General features: G+C 43.6%; 1 protein-coding gene across 2 annotated transcripts in view; it reads right to left on the bottom strand.

Moving 5' to 3' along the window:
- Ptprj (protein tyrosine phosphatase receptor type J) overlaps positions 1–15,427 on the bottom strand; it is a 160,440-nt gene that overhangs the window by 72,645 nt on the left and 72,368 nt on the right. The window lies entirely within an intron of this gene.

The following is a 15,427-nucleotide window of genomic DNA, read 5'->3' as shown; positions in this document are numbered from 1 at the left end:
AGTCTGCCTTTGAGCTCACTCGCTCTTATATTTGCCATAAAAATCCCCCTCATGTCCTGTGCACAGCAGCCGGGGTGGGGGGAAGCACTATGCAACCCTCTCTACATCCCATGACCTCATCTCCATTTAAAAGTTCATATATGGATAACATGGCATCAACTAAATTTTTAACACATTTGCACTGAGCTGGGGCCAGCAAGACAGTCAGTGGATGGAGCTGCCTGCTGCCAAGCCAGAAGACCTTAGTTCAATCCTCAAGTACAAGTGTCCTCTAACCTCAAACAAACATGTGGTAACATACACATGTCCATGTGCCTACATGCAATATACTAAATAAATAAACACTTTTCCTGGGGGGGATGGGGTGGGGATTCCTATTCTACATAGGGTTCCAATGACAGACTAAAGTACAATTTCACCAAAGTCCAACTTGCAGAACCCATTCGTTTCCTGGGCTTAGAGTATGCCTAACACAGAGATACTAGCAAAAAAGTCTCATCCCAGAATAGATGAAGACTTCCTCATGCCTGCATAGATGGCTCTTAGCCCCACTTCAGTGAACTTTTCACATTTACAAACTCACAGTCTAGCCCAGTGGTTCTCAACCTGTGGGTCTTGACCCCTTTGGGGGGGGTCAAATGACCCTTTTACAGGGGATGTATATCAGATATTTACATTATGGTTCATAACAGTAGCAAATTACAGTTATGAAGTAGCAATGAAAATAATTTTATGGTGGGGGTCACCACAGCATGAGGAACTGTATTAAAGGGTTGCAGCATTAGGAAGGTTGAGAACTACGGCTCTAGCCCCTCCTAAAACCACATGGCCATACGCAATTAGAACAGAATGCCATACAGCTAGCAGGAAGGTGCAGGTGGGAGTGGCTGAGATGCCAGGCAAGGGGCTGATGGGCTTCCGCCCCCTGCCTCCTATGAAGGCATGTCAACAGGCCCAATCTAGAGGGATGCTCAGGAGTAGTCACACCTTCTTCTGACGTAGATGGCAATAGCTGTTAAGTTCAGAGGATATTCATCCTACAACAGTGATGGCACCTGCAATCCCAGAATTTGGGAAGCTGAAGCAGATGGATTATCATGAGATTAAGGTAAATCTGGGTTACAGAGAACTCTCAAAAAAAAAATTGAAATGATGTTGTTAAATTATTACCAATGGTATCTCCAGGTGTTGCTGACACAGGGCATAGCTTCCTTTTACGACTTAAAAAAAAATGAGATTTTACTTAATTCCATGTAACTCACATTTGGATATAAATAAACAGCCTAAATAAAATATTCAAGTGTTCCTCAAGGTAGAGACATAGCAGGCTCAGTGGAACACACCTTTAATTCCAACACTCAAGAGGCAGAGGCAGGCCTCTATGCGTTTAAGGCCTACTTGGTCTGCATAAGAGAGTTAAGAGAAAGAAGCCAGGGCTACACAAAGGGATCTTGTCTCAAAAATAAAGACAGTTGACAGCCATCTCTGCCACACAACCCCATGACAAAGGATGGGGTAACATCAAAATTAAGAGAGAGGTTATGGTACCTGAATAAATGATAGACAATAAATTCTTCACAAATGACTAAAGAAAAACATGCCAACCAACTTGGCTGAAGACAGTGCAACATCAACTTCCCAAAGGTGAGAACCCAAGATGGAAACTGTCTGCTAACACTCCCAAGAGCCAAGGCCAAGAGACCTAACAGAATCCACATGCTATTTCTCCCCTTCACCCTGAGCAAGGGCAAAGACACATGCTGGCGTACACACAGGTCTATACTGAGTGCCTAACCCATCCACCCTGAAGAGCACAAGATACACTTTAATGGCAATAGCAGGTAGAGAGAGGGCCTTGGGACTTGAACACAGCTGAACATCCCAGTGTTGATGACCACCCACTGGGTCACAAAGACAAAGGTGGGCATTTGCACACATCACCATGCCTGATTCAAGAGATAATTCTATGGCATCAAGCCAGATGGATTTAGGGCCATGTGCCAAGTCATCACTCTATGAACAGATGGAATCTCCAGGAGAACACGGTACTGCACGATGTAGGTCAGGACCACAACACAGCCCACAAAATCACTTATGTTGGTTATACAAGGCTTCAAGCTAGAGATGGGATGTTCTTGGGTCTCAAAAGCTGACAGTACGTCATGGTAATTTCTGCACCATAGCCACACTGTCTAAATTCTATTAAAAAGCTTCTGCTCAAGTCCCAAATAGGAAGAAAATGCTATCACTGGATGCTATCATTGTCAATAATCTTGGGTCCTGAAAGAGAAAAAGGTCTTCTCAAGAAAGGGCAGAGACTGACTGTGAGCAAGGCCTTTATTATTGTTTAACATTTATTTTTATTTGTGTGGTAGGGAGGCAAACAGACAGCAGACGTGCACAGGTGCCCAAGGAGTCCTGAAGAGAGTGTTGGATCCCCTAGAGCTAAGACTTACAGGTGGTTATGAAGCACCCAGTATAGATACTGTGAACAGAACCCATGTCCTCTGGAAGAGTAATATGTGCTCTTAACCACTGAGCTCTCTCTCCAGCCCCAAACAAAGTCCTGTGCCTGGGAATGGAGATGAGAACAGCTGGGAGAGGCATTTCAGATCTCTGAAAACACTGGACAGGGAAAGTGCAAGATCATCCATTGGGATCTGAGAAACCACACAGGTAACAGCCGAGATTAATTAGAACATTAAGTAGTAGATGCAGAAACTTGGCTAAAGAATGTCTTGCTCGGGTCCCTCACTGACTTACATGTTAATGAAAGGGAAGAGGAAGGAAAACAGTCTCCTTTGCTCTGGAGCCCAAATTTTTCCTGATCCAAATCATCTCATTAAACCACACTGTGAAACATCTCAGATAAACACAGCAGTTTCATCTAATAAATACTGAAGCAGGATTTGAACAGGGGTATGGCTGACTCAAAACCAGTGCTCATAACCATTCTATCTGGAGTTGAAGCCCTGACTTGCCTTGGATATACTAGGCAACCTTGTACAAGGTGCATAACTTTCTGTGAGTTCTCGGGTTCCTAATTCCTAAGGGCTTATCTAGCTCTGACATTACATGGTTTTATGCGAGGGTTCTGGACTTCCCACACAAAGGCTATTTCCGACACTACACTATGTAATATGTCTCACTATGTAGCCCTGGCTGGCCTTGAACACACATCAAAATGGTAAGGGCTGACATGGAGGTCACAAAGAAAAACTATTACTATTCTTATAATAAAAGAAAATACTTGTCAGGAAGGCCACATTCTTTCTCAATATAATGTTTTATTAATTCTTTCTCAATTTTATACAATGTATTTTGATCATATTGATTCCCTACTTCTCCCTGTAATGCCCCCATCTACCCCTCCCAACTTTCTATCCTCTGGGGAGTTTTAATAACCTCAAAGTCCAATTTCTATTGCCCAAATACTCAGGGGTATGGGACCATCCACTGGAATGTGGCTGTCTACTAGGAGAAGGCCAATTCTGACAGAAAGATGGTTCTTTAAACTGCAGAGAGAATTACAGACAGTGTGTCTGCGTATGTCTGTATTGTATCTGAGTAAGTGCCCATGTCCCTCTCCATGACAGGGTCTCACTATGTAGCCCTGGCTGGCCTTGAACACACACAAAAATCTACCTGTCTCTATCTACCTCCTGAATACTGGGAACGTCTCACATCTATCAGTCTCAAATCAGTGTTTCATTCTTGTCACATGCATTTCTAACCATGATATGGTGCTTTGAGTAAGAAGGGCCCCTATACGCTCATATATTTGAATGCGTAAGTCTTCAGAGAGTGGCACTATTTCAAAGGATTAGGTGTGGCCTTGTTGGAGGCAATGTGTCTCTGGGAGTGAACTTTAAGGTTTCAAAAGCCCAATCCAGGCCCAGTCTGTCTGCCTCCGCCCCCGCCACTCTCTCTGCCTGCAGATGCCATGATGTAGCTCTCAGCTACTACCCCAGTGCCGTGCATGCTGCCATGCTCCCTATTGTGACGATAACTGATTAAGTCTCTGTAACTATATGCAAGACCCTTAAATGCTTTCTTTCATAAGAGTTGCCCGGGTCATGATGTCTCTTCACAGCAACAGAGTACTATAACACATCATAATACTCACAAATACAATGAACTACTGGGCCTGGTACACAGGAAGAGCACAATGTGTTTTAGTTGCAGAATGAACTTGTATAAAATGAGTTGTTCAATCACCTACCAGGATTGTTTTAGGAGGAGCAGCATTGATCATCAGAATAATGCAATGATACTAATAATGGAGCTCGGTGCACTACAGGGATTGGCTCATTTAATTCTCCCAACCCAACTCCTCACCATTTTCTATCAAAGGTTTGCAAAAATACCAGGAACACAATAATACTGAAATGTTTCCAGGTTAGAAATAAAACAGATTTCAACATATGCCCTGGCTCAGTGTGGAGAAACACACTTTAAAGCTCCATTGCCCTGCAAAGAGCAGCAGGAAGTTATAAAGGAGCAACTAAAATAAACACACAGTGTCATCTTGCAGGCCAACCAGTCAGTCAGGAGAGGCAGGCGGCCCAAAGCCAAGGACCTAAGATGCTCCATAAACCCTAGGAAAAGAGCCTGTGAAAGGTCACTACTGCCACCCGAGGCTACAAAGGTAACAAAGCTCCAGGACACAGGTAAGAAATGCCTTGGCCCAGAGTGAACATATGAATTTTCACCAGTTACTGCCTTAGGTCTCAAAGACAGAACCTGTTTACCCATTAGCCAAGGTCCCCAAGACGCTGCCATTTCACGCAACCCTCCTTCAGCTTCTACACTCCCCTTTCCCTGAAACCTGCTCTGTCTTGGTCCTCCCAGATCCTTCTCAGAGGGGCAAGCAGAAGTAACAGGTAGAGAAGGTTCCAAACCTCCAATGTAAAGATATTAGAGATGGTGGAAACCAACACACTGTTCCACCCCCAAGCTGCTGGCCTGACGTTCGGCACATGCAGAGACAGCACTTGCCCAAACCTACAAGGCTAGAAAGATAGAGCGATCAGACACCTTCCAACACAGGGATGCTGAGAAAAAGAAAGAGAAAAAAAAAATCACCCACATAAAAAGAATCCTCTATCATCTAAGTATCAGTGCAGTCCCTTCCATAATCCTTAAGCTTGTCCCCACCAGTGTGTCTTAAACACTTTAGCCTGGGCACCCTATAATGCTTAGAAAAATGGTTAGGTCTCCAAAAGCTTTTGTTTGTAATAAACTTACCACGCTAGCATAAATCATCATCTTATTTAAAAAAAAAAAACTGTATTTTCCAATACAAAAAAGAACATAATGCCAACATTAAATTTTTGGAAATCTCTTTCATGTCTTGTTTATGCTCAAGGAATAGCCAGGTTCTCATATCTGCCTCTTCATTCACTGTTACATCCCAGTTTGGGGGGTGAATTATGAGGCAATCCTGGGTTCACACATGCAGATGGTAAAGGGAAGAACCTCTGTAGGCTTCTTGGTAAGTAGGTATTTTTCTTGATGCTACACTATAATTCAGCAAGTAGACCATTAGCTGAGTTGTAGAAACCAAAATCGTGTCTAAGTTTTTTTTATATGAAAATCCATCATTCTCTGTATCTATTGAACTTTGAGTTTGGTGACTTTGATAAATTTAAATTGCTTATATTTATAGTGCGTCAGCTGTACTTTGAAACAGCTCTTTACCCTACATGGCATTGTCATCAACTATTGGTTACTTAGAAAATACCAGTTCACTAAGATTTACAGAGAGGAAGACAGGAAGCAAATAACAGATTACTATCATTCTGAGATACTTAAGATCTTGCAGGCTCCCAAAAGGTCTCAGGAATCCACAAGGTTCCCATTCATTCATTCATCCATCCCATCAAGATGCCACTGTGTCAGAGGCTAGGAATGCAACAGTGACCAGAGCAAAGCATTCTCATACAAAGGCCAAGTGCACACAAACAAATAAGTAAATGTACTACTCTTCCACCTCGGGTGCTGAATGAAAAAAAAAAAAAAATGAAGCACTGTTACCACACATTTGCACACAGGGGAGCGGGAATGTTCCCTGGGAATCCAGCTCAGCTAGCCTGAGCTTTACTAATTCAACAGTTTTATAATAAAATATGGGGGTGAGCATGGGGGTAGAACAGGATGACCTGCCCCTAGAAGGTCACTACTGAGCCTGCACTCCACTCCGGTCCAATTCTTTAAGAGGAGTAAACCTCAGGTCTTCACAGTCAGAGACCTCCAACCCTCAGGGCCAAGCTCGCCCTCTCCATTTTCCCAGCCATCATTTCTGCAAGCCATGGACTCACTGCACAGCAGGCTCATATGCACTTGCTGGTATATACGATACAATGTCTCTACATGTCTCCAAGTAAAGAGGAGAGGAAAGGAAAAAAAAAAAAAAAACACTATAAAAAGGGAGTGTGGTGGTATGTGTAGCTCAGTGACAGAGCTCTTGCTAAGGATGTCTGGCCTGGTTTCAATCCCCAGCACTACAAAAGAGGGGGAAGAGGAAGAAGAAGAGGAGGAAACAGATGCAATGTTGAAAATAAAGGTAGCTTATTCCTCAAAAGCTCCCTGCTCCTCATTCACCCCTCCTTATACATCATGTCAGGTCCATAAAGGAGCCAAGAGAGAGATGAGACTGACATTTGGCAGTGGCTGCTGTTTAGCGCTGAGCTCTGTAATTATTTATGGAGACCCTCCAGTGGGGCCGGAACAGGTCTAAGTAGTAAGGGGGAAACAAATAATGACTCCTCAGTTTCTAGTGCTGCTATTCTGGCGAGCCAAGTGTGTCCTGAAAGAGTTAACTGCACCAATTCATCAACAGCACCTGACCAACATCACAGCCCTGGGCTCCAGTCAGGACCTGGGCCTTGAAACATTCCTTTCAGAAGAACAAAGCTTTATTGCTCTGCCTCTTTGCACCACCCATTTTACAGCCGGAAAAGTGAGCCCAGGGCCCAGAAGCCACACCTTCCAAATCTCCCAATGAGTGGGTGGTATGACAGGAGAAGCCATCTCTCCTGTCTTTCCTCTGAAGCCCCGACAACAGCCTACCCTACCCTGTCATCCACCAGCCACACATTTGTGGTCACCAACAATAAGGCAGTAGGGAAAGCTACTATTTAGAGAGGATGGTGCATAGATAGCAATGACCTGAGCAGCCACCCAAAGCACAACCAGCCGAAACCTTGGCCAACCTCAAGCCCCACATGGCACTTCCTCTCCTCCCCATACTCTGTGCCAACTCGGTTCCCACCAAGGTTTAAAAAGAAGTGGAAGTGGAAGTTCCCTTCTGCCTGACTGGCCAGCGCATTCCACTGACTCAGAGTGTTCTGGGCACCTCGGAGAAGACACTGTTCATTTGCCCTGGGCTGAGAACTGGCCCACATCCGGACCTGACGCCAGCAGGAGGGAGCACTTGGCCACTGAGCATGGGCAGATGAATGGAGAGCTATTTTTAATGTCTGTTCCTGTCTTTATTCCAGAAGGCTTGGTACCTGTGCCAGAGTTGCTGTGAATGTGGTTCACAGACCACCGGCATCCAGAATCACACCTGGGCATGGACATTCAGATGCAGGGTTCCCGTCTAAGAGTCAGAGGAATGAATCTTTGCCAAGCTCCCCGGGTAATTCTTTTTGGCAGAATCACTGGTAATCTGGGACTATATTCATTCATTCATCCATTCACCCAACATTTGCTGCATGTCTTCCACATAATGAAGCAGACATACAAAAATAAATGTCAATTCTTCAACACCTCAGGCCTAAAGCAGACAGCACAGTGTTAAGTGCTAAAGATCACCAGGGCTCAACAATGGGAGAGATTAAGTTGCCTGCAGGGCAGCTTTACTAAAGAGAGAACCAGGGAGCTGAGACCAAGAATATCATATCTTACCATGGCTGGCTTTTAGCACTGCCTTTGGCTCAGCCAAAGCCGGATCCAACCTGTCCTCACCTAACCTAGTACCCTCACACATGTTTGGTGGATGCACAGAAAACTAGAACAGGGTTCAGTGGTAGAATGCTTGCCTAGCATGAGCAAGGTCCTAGATTTGATTCCCAGTAAAACACACTCTTCTCTCTTCTCTTCTCTCTCTCTCTCCCCCTCCCTCTCTCCCTCCCCCCTCTCTCTCTGTAGTTTAAGAAAATAAATAATAATAAAAGCCTGACACTAAGTCCAAACAGGAACTAGCTAGTATCAGTAGGTGCACTCATCTCACACCTCTAGTTTGTCACCTGCATAAGTGCAGCCTCTTTAAAACAGGCTACATTTTTTTTTTCCTAAAGGCTGTAAGAGCTGAAGTTCTGCACTGATAGGACGCTTGCTCAGGACACTCACACTTTGTGACAGTCATGTCTTGTCCTGACTGGGGACAGGCCTCCTGATGCGTCACTGTCCCCATGGACCTCCCACTAAACCCTTACTTTATCTTTGTATCTTTTCATAAAGAACTCAGAGGTACTGACCCAAATAGACAGCCATGGGCGGGGGTGGGGAGGTGGGGGGTTGACCTCCCAGCCTTCTCCTCACTCAGGGCTCAGTCACTGAGTGACTGAGCAGGGAAGAAGTATTAACTCCAGCCAGAAACAGAGCTCCAACTTCTTAGGTCATGACAAACACGCCCTTGAGAAGCCGCAGCTGGGTGGAAGACAGCCTCTTCAGAGCCTCTCCACATACTTCTCTCTTTCAGCCTTCTCTCAGAGCACAGCTGCCCACTCCAACCTCACCCAGCCAGAAGCAGGCCTCTGAGCTTCACTCTGAGCCTATTCACACTTTGCCAGCAGCCAGCAAGAGGCCCGGCACCTTGCCATGAGATTAGCATCCTACTCAGAACTGGCCAGGTAATGGAGTTTACTCTGAGAGCTCACACGCCATACTCTAGCAATACCCCCACTGGAGCACCAACATCAAGACAAGGAGTCCCATGAGAAGAGGAAACTCCCATCATGCATTTCCCGTAAAATGCTCTTCAGCTGTGTCACTCCCTGCCCATCCACACTCTCACTCACCACGAATGTCCATGCTAGGAGTCAACAACTGTTTCTGCAGAGACTCAGACAGTCAATACTCTAACTTTTGCAGGCCTCAGACAAATCAAATGAGTAACTATGGCTGTGTTCCAATAAAACTTTATGGACAGTGATGTTTGAATTTCATACAATTTCACATGTCACAATATGCATTCTTTGGGTTTTGTTTCAACCATTTAAAAATGTAGAAACCATTCTCAGTTGAGGGCATCACAAAAACAGGTAGAAAGAGCCAGTGAACATGGCTTAGGGGGTAAAGGTGCTTGCCACCAAATCTGACAGCCTGGATTCAATACCCAGGTCCCACATGGGAGAAGAGAACTGATTCCTCCAAAGCGTCCTCTGACCTCCTAACACTTGCTGAAGCATGTGAACACACACAGAAAGACACACACACAAAGAAACACACACACACTCTAAATGTAATTTCTTTAAGAAAAGAACTAATAAAAAAATCTATACTAAACATATAATCTCAAGCCTCCAGGCGCTTACCGGCACAAGAGGCTTTCTCTTCAAAATCTCCCTTTCACTGACCTCTGACTTCCACATGTCTGAGCACACACATGCACAAGTATGTACACACACACACACACACACACACACACACACACACACACACAAATGAATACAATAATTATTTTAAGAAAGAGGTGGAAAGTAAGCTGATCCCTAGTCTGCACCTTTGTCCCCTGGTTCCTAAACTAGGGAACAGGCAGCCACTCGGACACTTCTCACTCCTTGTTAAATTCATCCTGCTCCCTCCTATTAAAATGTCCACTTGAATCATGCCTTTCTTTTCCTGTCTCTAGTGCTCCAGGACACCTTTCTACCATTGTCTCTAACAACTGGAACCACCAAAGTCCATGATCTTCAATTCTACTATATCTATCATTGCAAACTTGACCCAGATCTCATCCTTAAAAATCTTCTCCACTCCCCCAACCCCAACACAGTCCCGATTCCTACAGCACTCAAGGTCACTCATTTAGCTCCCAAGGACCTTAAAATCTGCTAGGACAAGAGTGAAAAACAGTAATTACAGAAGAATAGTTTAGTAATAATGCTTGCTTGCAGGATCATAAATAGTTCATTGCTATTTACAAAGCAACCAACTGAGGGAAAGCCTCCATAAAGGGTTTAACCTTGTAACTTGAATGGTAAATAAAGATCCATGAGGCAATAAACAGTCCATGCTCAAGAGCAAATGAAGACACATTCCAAGCTGAAGAGTCTGTGCACAGGCATGGAGTGGGCCAGGGGATGTATGCCTGGACAGAGGGCAAGATGACAGCTACGTGGCATGCTCCGTAACATGGAGGAGCAACAGGTTAGAATAGGTCTCTAAGAAAACATTTGGGGACAACCATAAAAACTGGATGGATCTACGACTGATTCAGAAAGACTCACTCCCAAGCCTCACAGGATCAACACACAAGAGCAACAATGGGCCCATGGAGATCCCAGGCCTTTCATTTCCCGGTTTCTCCTTCAGCCCATACCCAAAGCTCAAATGAGAGCTGGGCGCAAGGGCTCACCAGGCCCAGTCCTATTTGCTGCTATCTAACCCCACTTAGTCATTTTGAAAAATGCTGCACTCAAGTTAAGGCTGCAATTCCATCCTAAGTTCTGTAACTAGGACATGGAAGGGCAAGCAATTTTTTTTTTTTAAGAAAAAAAAATTGTTCTTTTCTTCCAATTATAAAATCACTGTCCTTAAAAAAATTTAAATTTTTTTTCTGGAGATGCACTGGTTTATATTTGACTTTTATAAAGAGGCAGATGTTTCTGTAACCCTTCCCTCCTTCCTTGAGAAGGACTTTAAAAATAGAACTCCAAAAAAACTCTTAAATGCAACCGCCACAGGGTCTTCCATTGACGCCAACTCCTATAGGCTTCAGTGGCCAGCATTTCTGTGCCAAAGGGGCTTTGAAGTCAGCTCTTTGAAGTGAGCCTGCTGCTTTGTCAATGCTAAAAGAAGTTAAAGTGGAAGTTAAAAGATGAGGAAGAAGGCAGACACACAAGCATGAAAAAGAGGAAGAAAACCCATTTACCCTTTACCATGGTTAACTCCAGGCTGGCTTGGTTCACTAGCAGCAAAACTTTATGTTCAAAGCACTCTGCCTTCTGGAGAAACAGAGAAAGAGCAAAGTGAAACATAGATATAACATAACAGCAAAAGTGAAATGCCCGTTAGGAAGACAGAAAAGGTCAGATGTCGGTGCTGAGCAAGAATCTGCTGCCGTCAAATCCTGTACAGGTGTGCCATCCATACCATCTCTAGCATCTACTGTCTCATTTCATACCCCTATCATTCCTTAGATAAGCAGATGGCAGAATTTGAACCACATCAAGGCTCCATGCTCTTCCCACAGGGCAGATTCAATAAAGTATGCCTGGGTGGGGGCAGGGGACAGACCTTGAGAGGTTGCATGGACAAGAGGGCCTTCAAAATGCAGACTGGATGGCCAGATTTATAGTAGCTACAGCTGGGAAGGGGGAGCATTCTATGTGAAAAGCACAAACATCTGGTCTTGGAGAGAAAACTATAAGCCAGCTAGCTCAACTTGGCTGTGTTTAGTTAGGGGTGTGAAGATAGAAAGGGGATCAAGGCACAGGACACAGAATGCCAAGGTTGAAGGTGACAGAAAATTGCAGCCACCAAGGGCTTCAGAGATGGTAAAGGACATGACCCTGCATCAAAACATTGTTCCTACTAACTGTGAGAAACATTAAGAAGTACGGTATGAACAGGCACAGTGGCACACACCTTTAATCCCAGAATTTGGAGGTGGAGGCAAGCAGATCTCAGTGAGCTTGAGGTCAGCCTGATCTACAAAGAGAGCTCCAGGACATCAAAGCTGATAAACAGAGAAAACCCAGTCTTGCTGGTGGGAGGGTAGGGGAAAGCAGATGCTGAAGGATTGCCAAAGCGTAAAGGATAGCCTGGGCTATACTATGAGTTCCAGGCCAGGCAGACTACATAGTAGTTGCTGTCTCAGAAAACTAGAAGAGGAGCCAGGCATGGCAGCATAGATCTTTAATCTCAGCATTCTGCAGGCAGAGGCAGGTGGATTTCAGTGAGTCCAAAGCCAGCCAAGTCTATATAGTTCCAGGACAACCAAGGATACAAAGTAAGACACTGTCTCAAGGGGAAAACAAAACAAAACAAAACAGGAGGAGAAAGAGGAAGAGAAGGAAGGGGGGAGTTGTTAAAATATCACAACAGGTATCAGTGCTTGTTGTACAACTCTGACCAACAAAATGTGGAAATTTAAGTTCTCAGCTATTCTCTGTGTTCTTCTAAAGCTAATGCCCCATGTGGAAAACTCTCACTGGCTCCTCTATTCGCAGAGAAAACCTGAACTTGACCATGGGACTGGCAGCCATCATTCCTCTCTTACTGCACCTCCAACATGCAACACCTGCTCTGACTCCTCTCCCTCAGTTGGTGAAAGTCCAGATTCTCTTCAATTATTTCAGCAAGTACTGAAATAACTCCGAAAGCACCTTAAAAACACTGACGCACTGCGCATTAGAGAACATCAAACACGAGAGTCAAAAAGCATAAAACATGAGAGTGTGGCCTCAGGGTTAAGGTTCAAAGTCTCCGTGGGTATCACGCTGTCACAACCCCATGGTTTTACCCAAACTACATAATGCAGTAACCAAATTTTTTCACCCCAACTTTACCTGCTCCCCTCTTGGTTACAAGGGGAAAAATGTTGAATTAATTTTAGACTAAGACTCACAAAGTTTACATATGTTGCCGGGTCCAGAATGGGCAGGGAAAGATTTGATCCTACCAAAATGACGCCAGTTTACATCATGTATTGCCTAGAATCTAAAGTGTATATTAATTTAGGTCCCATTCTGGGTAATTGGGAATTTTGCATGAAATCTCTCATTCTTATCAAGTAAAAGGATCTAAATATACTCATGCACAAATTAGTCCAATGTTCCAACGTGCTAACAGCGAAGACAGCTGAAATCATTATTTCTGGAGAGGAAAAAAAAAAAAAAACACAGAACACAGAACAATGAAGACATTCAAGGTCACAAAGTACCTTAAACATTTTTTATAAAGTTTTTTAATTCTTAGAAAAAATTTATCTGATTTCAATACAATTTAATGTCTTAAGTATAATTTTGCCACATGAAATATATGAAAACTCCTACAAGCTAGCTTAAATATTCTACTCCACACCTACTCTGCAGGTGTGTAACAGGTGCCTGTAACATGTGCATCAGAGAGGTGGTAACAGGAAGATCACTGAGTTCAAAACCAGCCTACAAATAAGGCACAGGACAGCTTGCCAAAGAAGGCAATCATCACAGAAGCACCATTTCCAAGGATTCCAGGGAAAGTATAACCTCAGGTGGGGTCCCCACATAAAGCTGGAGTTGCCTCCTCAGCCTCCAGAGTACTGGAATTAGGGCCAAAATGGTACAGAAAAGATCAAGACACATGGAGAATGGGTAGCATTGCTGGGGAGGTGTGATGGCTTGATCTTGATTATCAATTTGATGGGATTTAGAATAACCATGAAACAAACACCCACCCCCTAGTATATATTAAAGTAGATATTCATCAACTTATCAAATCAAATAATCTCAAGCATCAGTATCACCATGACCAACACTTTCAGCACCACAGATCAGAAAAGGTCAAGAAAGCCAACCACAGGCTGGGAAGACAGCTCTAGAGGTAAGTGCTTGTCATGCAAGCATGGAGACTGGATTCCACATCTTCAATACCTACAGAAAAACGAAGCACAATAGCACACCCCTGTAATCCTAGCACTAAGGAGGCAGAGACCAGGGGCCACTGGAGCTGGCTACCAGCTAGTCTGACCAAATTGATGAGCTCCTGTCTCAAAATAATAACAACAATAATGATGATGATATAGAGAATCAACTGAGGACGACACTTAACATCAGCCTCTGTCCTCCACATGTACCCAACATGTGTACACACACGCGCACACACACACACACACACACACGCATGCGCACAGAAGCCAATATATGCCCATATACTACACACAAGAAAATAGTGAACAGGGCTGGAGAAATGGCTCAGCAGTTAAGAGCACTGACTGCTCTTCCAGAGGACCTGGGTTCAATTTCCAGCACCCACATGGCAGCTAACAGCTATCTGTAACTCCTGTGCTTGGGGATCAGACTCCCTCACACAGACAGACAGACAGACATGCAGGCAAAACACCAGAGTGCATGAAACACAAATAAATGAACATTTTCTTAATTTAAAAAAAAGAAAATAGTGAATGAATTAAAAGAAAAAAAAACAGTGGCTTTTGAATGAAACAATTTTGTATTTAAACTCCCCACTCTATTTTCTCTCCAGAGAATATATAGAGAGGTGTGTTCTTCTCTGCGTTAAGCCTTCTATGTTAGTTGCTTGTCACTGTGACAAAACGCCTGACAAAAAGCACCTTAATGGTTATTTTAGCATGTGATTTTAGGGAATATCAATCTGTATGACACAGGACTTCATTAGGATGACTGAAAAGCTAATATGCCAAGGATCTAGTTGTTTGATGTCCCATACAACAAACCAACTAATCAATAGTCATTGTTATTATGAGCCATTAAGTCTATTCTGAACCTTGTAGAAGGTTCCCCACAATGGAAGGCAGAAGAAAGAGGTGGTGTTTATCCCTTCTTTAACTTGTATGCAGTGCAGTGCAGTTCTAGTTACCCAATAATTATGCAATCCCAGGAAAATCAAATCCCTCTACCACTCAGAAAACAGGTAATAATATACATCTACAGCAATAGAGCAACCAGATGACATTCAGACCAGCTAAAGGCCCTATCACATAACATTAAATTACCAGATTTCCCTCTACATTTGAAAATGTCAAAGCCACTTTTAATTAAAGAAAGTAAGGAAGTTCTTCTGCCTTTCCCAGCAATAACAATAAATGATACTTGCTGCCATTGATAAATTGCCAGAGGGTAAATAATAAAACACATACTCAATAATCCCACTTAAGATGTTTTCCACAAAGAATAATGCACAGAACAAAAACTCTTAGCAATGGAATTTTGTTTAAAATCAGATCATCAACCATAGCAAAATCAAAATGCCCATGATGGGGAGTCCATCATTCAAACATATTACTACAGTGAATTGAAGTATACCTGCCAAGGGAGAACTATGAAAGGAAAATAAACCATGGGAGCTACTCCACCCATACTCTGGAGTGAGCCTGATTTCAGTGCTCAAATTCACTGCTCAATCAATGAGCTATGGTCCCCTGGTACCATTCCTTACCAACCTATGGGGAGCCAATGTTGTAAGAATATGGATTTTCCATTCTGTCAACTGTAAATATTTATTCATCTGATGCTCA

Source organism: Cricetulus griseus, chromosome 6, assembly GCF_003668045.3.
Source record: "Cricetulus griseus strain 17A/GY chromosome 6, alternate assembly CriGri-PICRH-1.0, whole genome shotgun sequence".
NCBI lineage: Eukaryota > Metazoa > Chordata > Mammalia > Rodentia > Cricetidae > Cricetulus > Cricetulus griseus.
The sequence above is the reverse complement of the archived record's forward strand: the minus strand, read 5'-3'. Positions and strand labels throughout refer to the sequence as shown.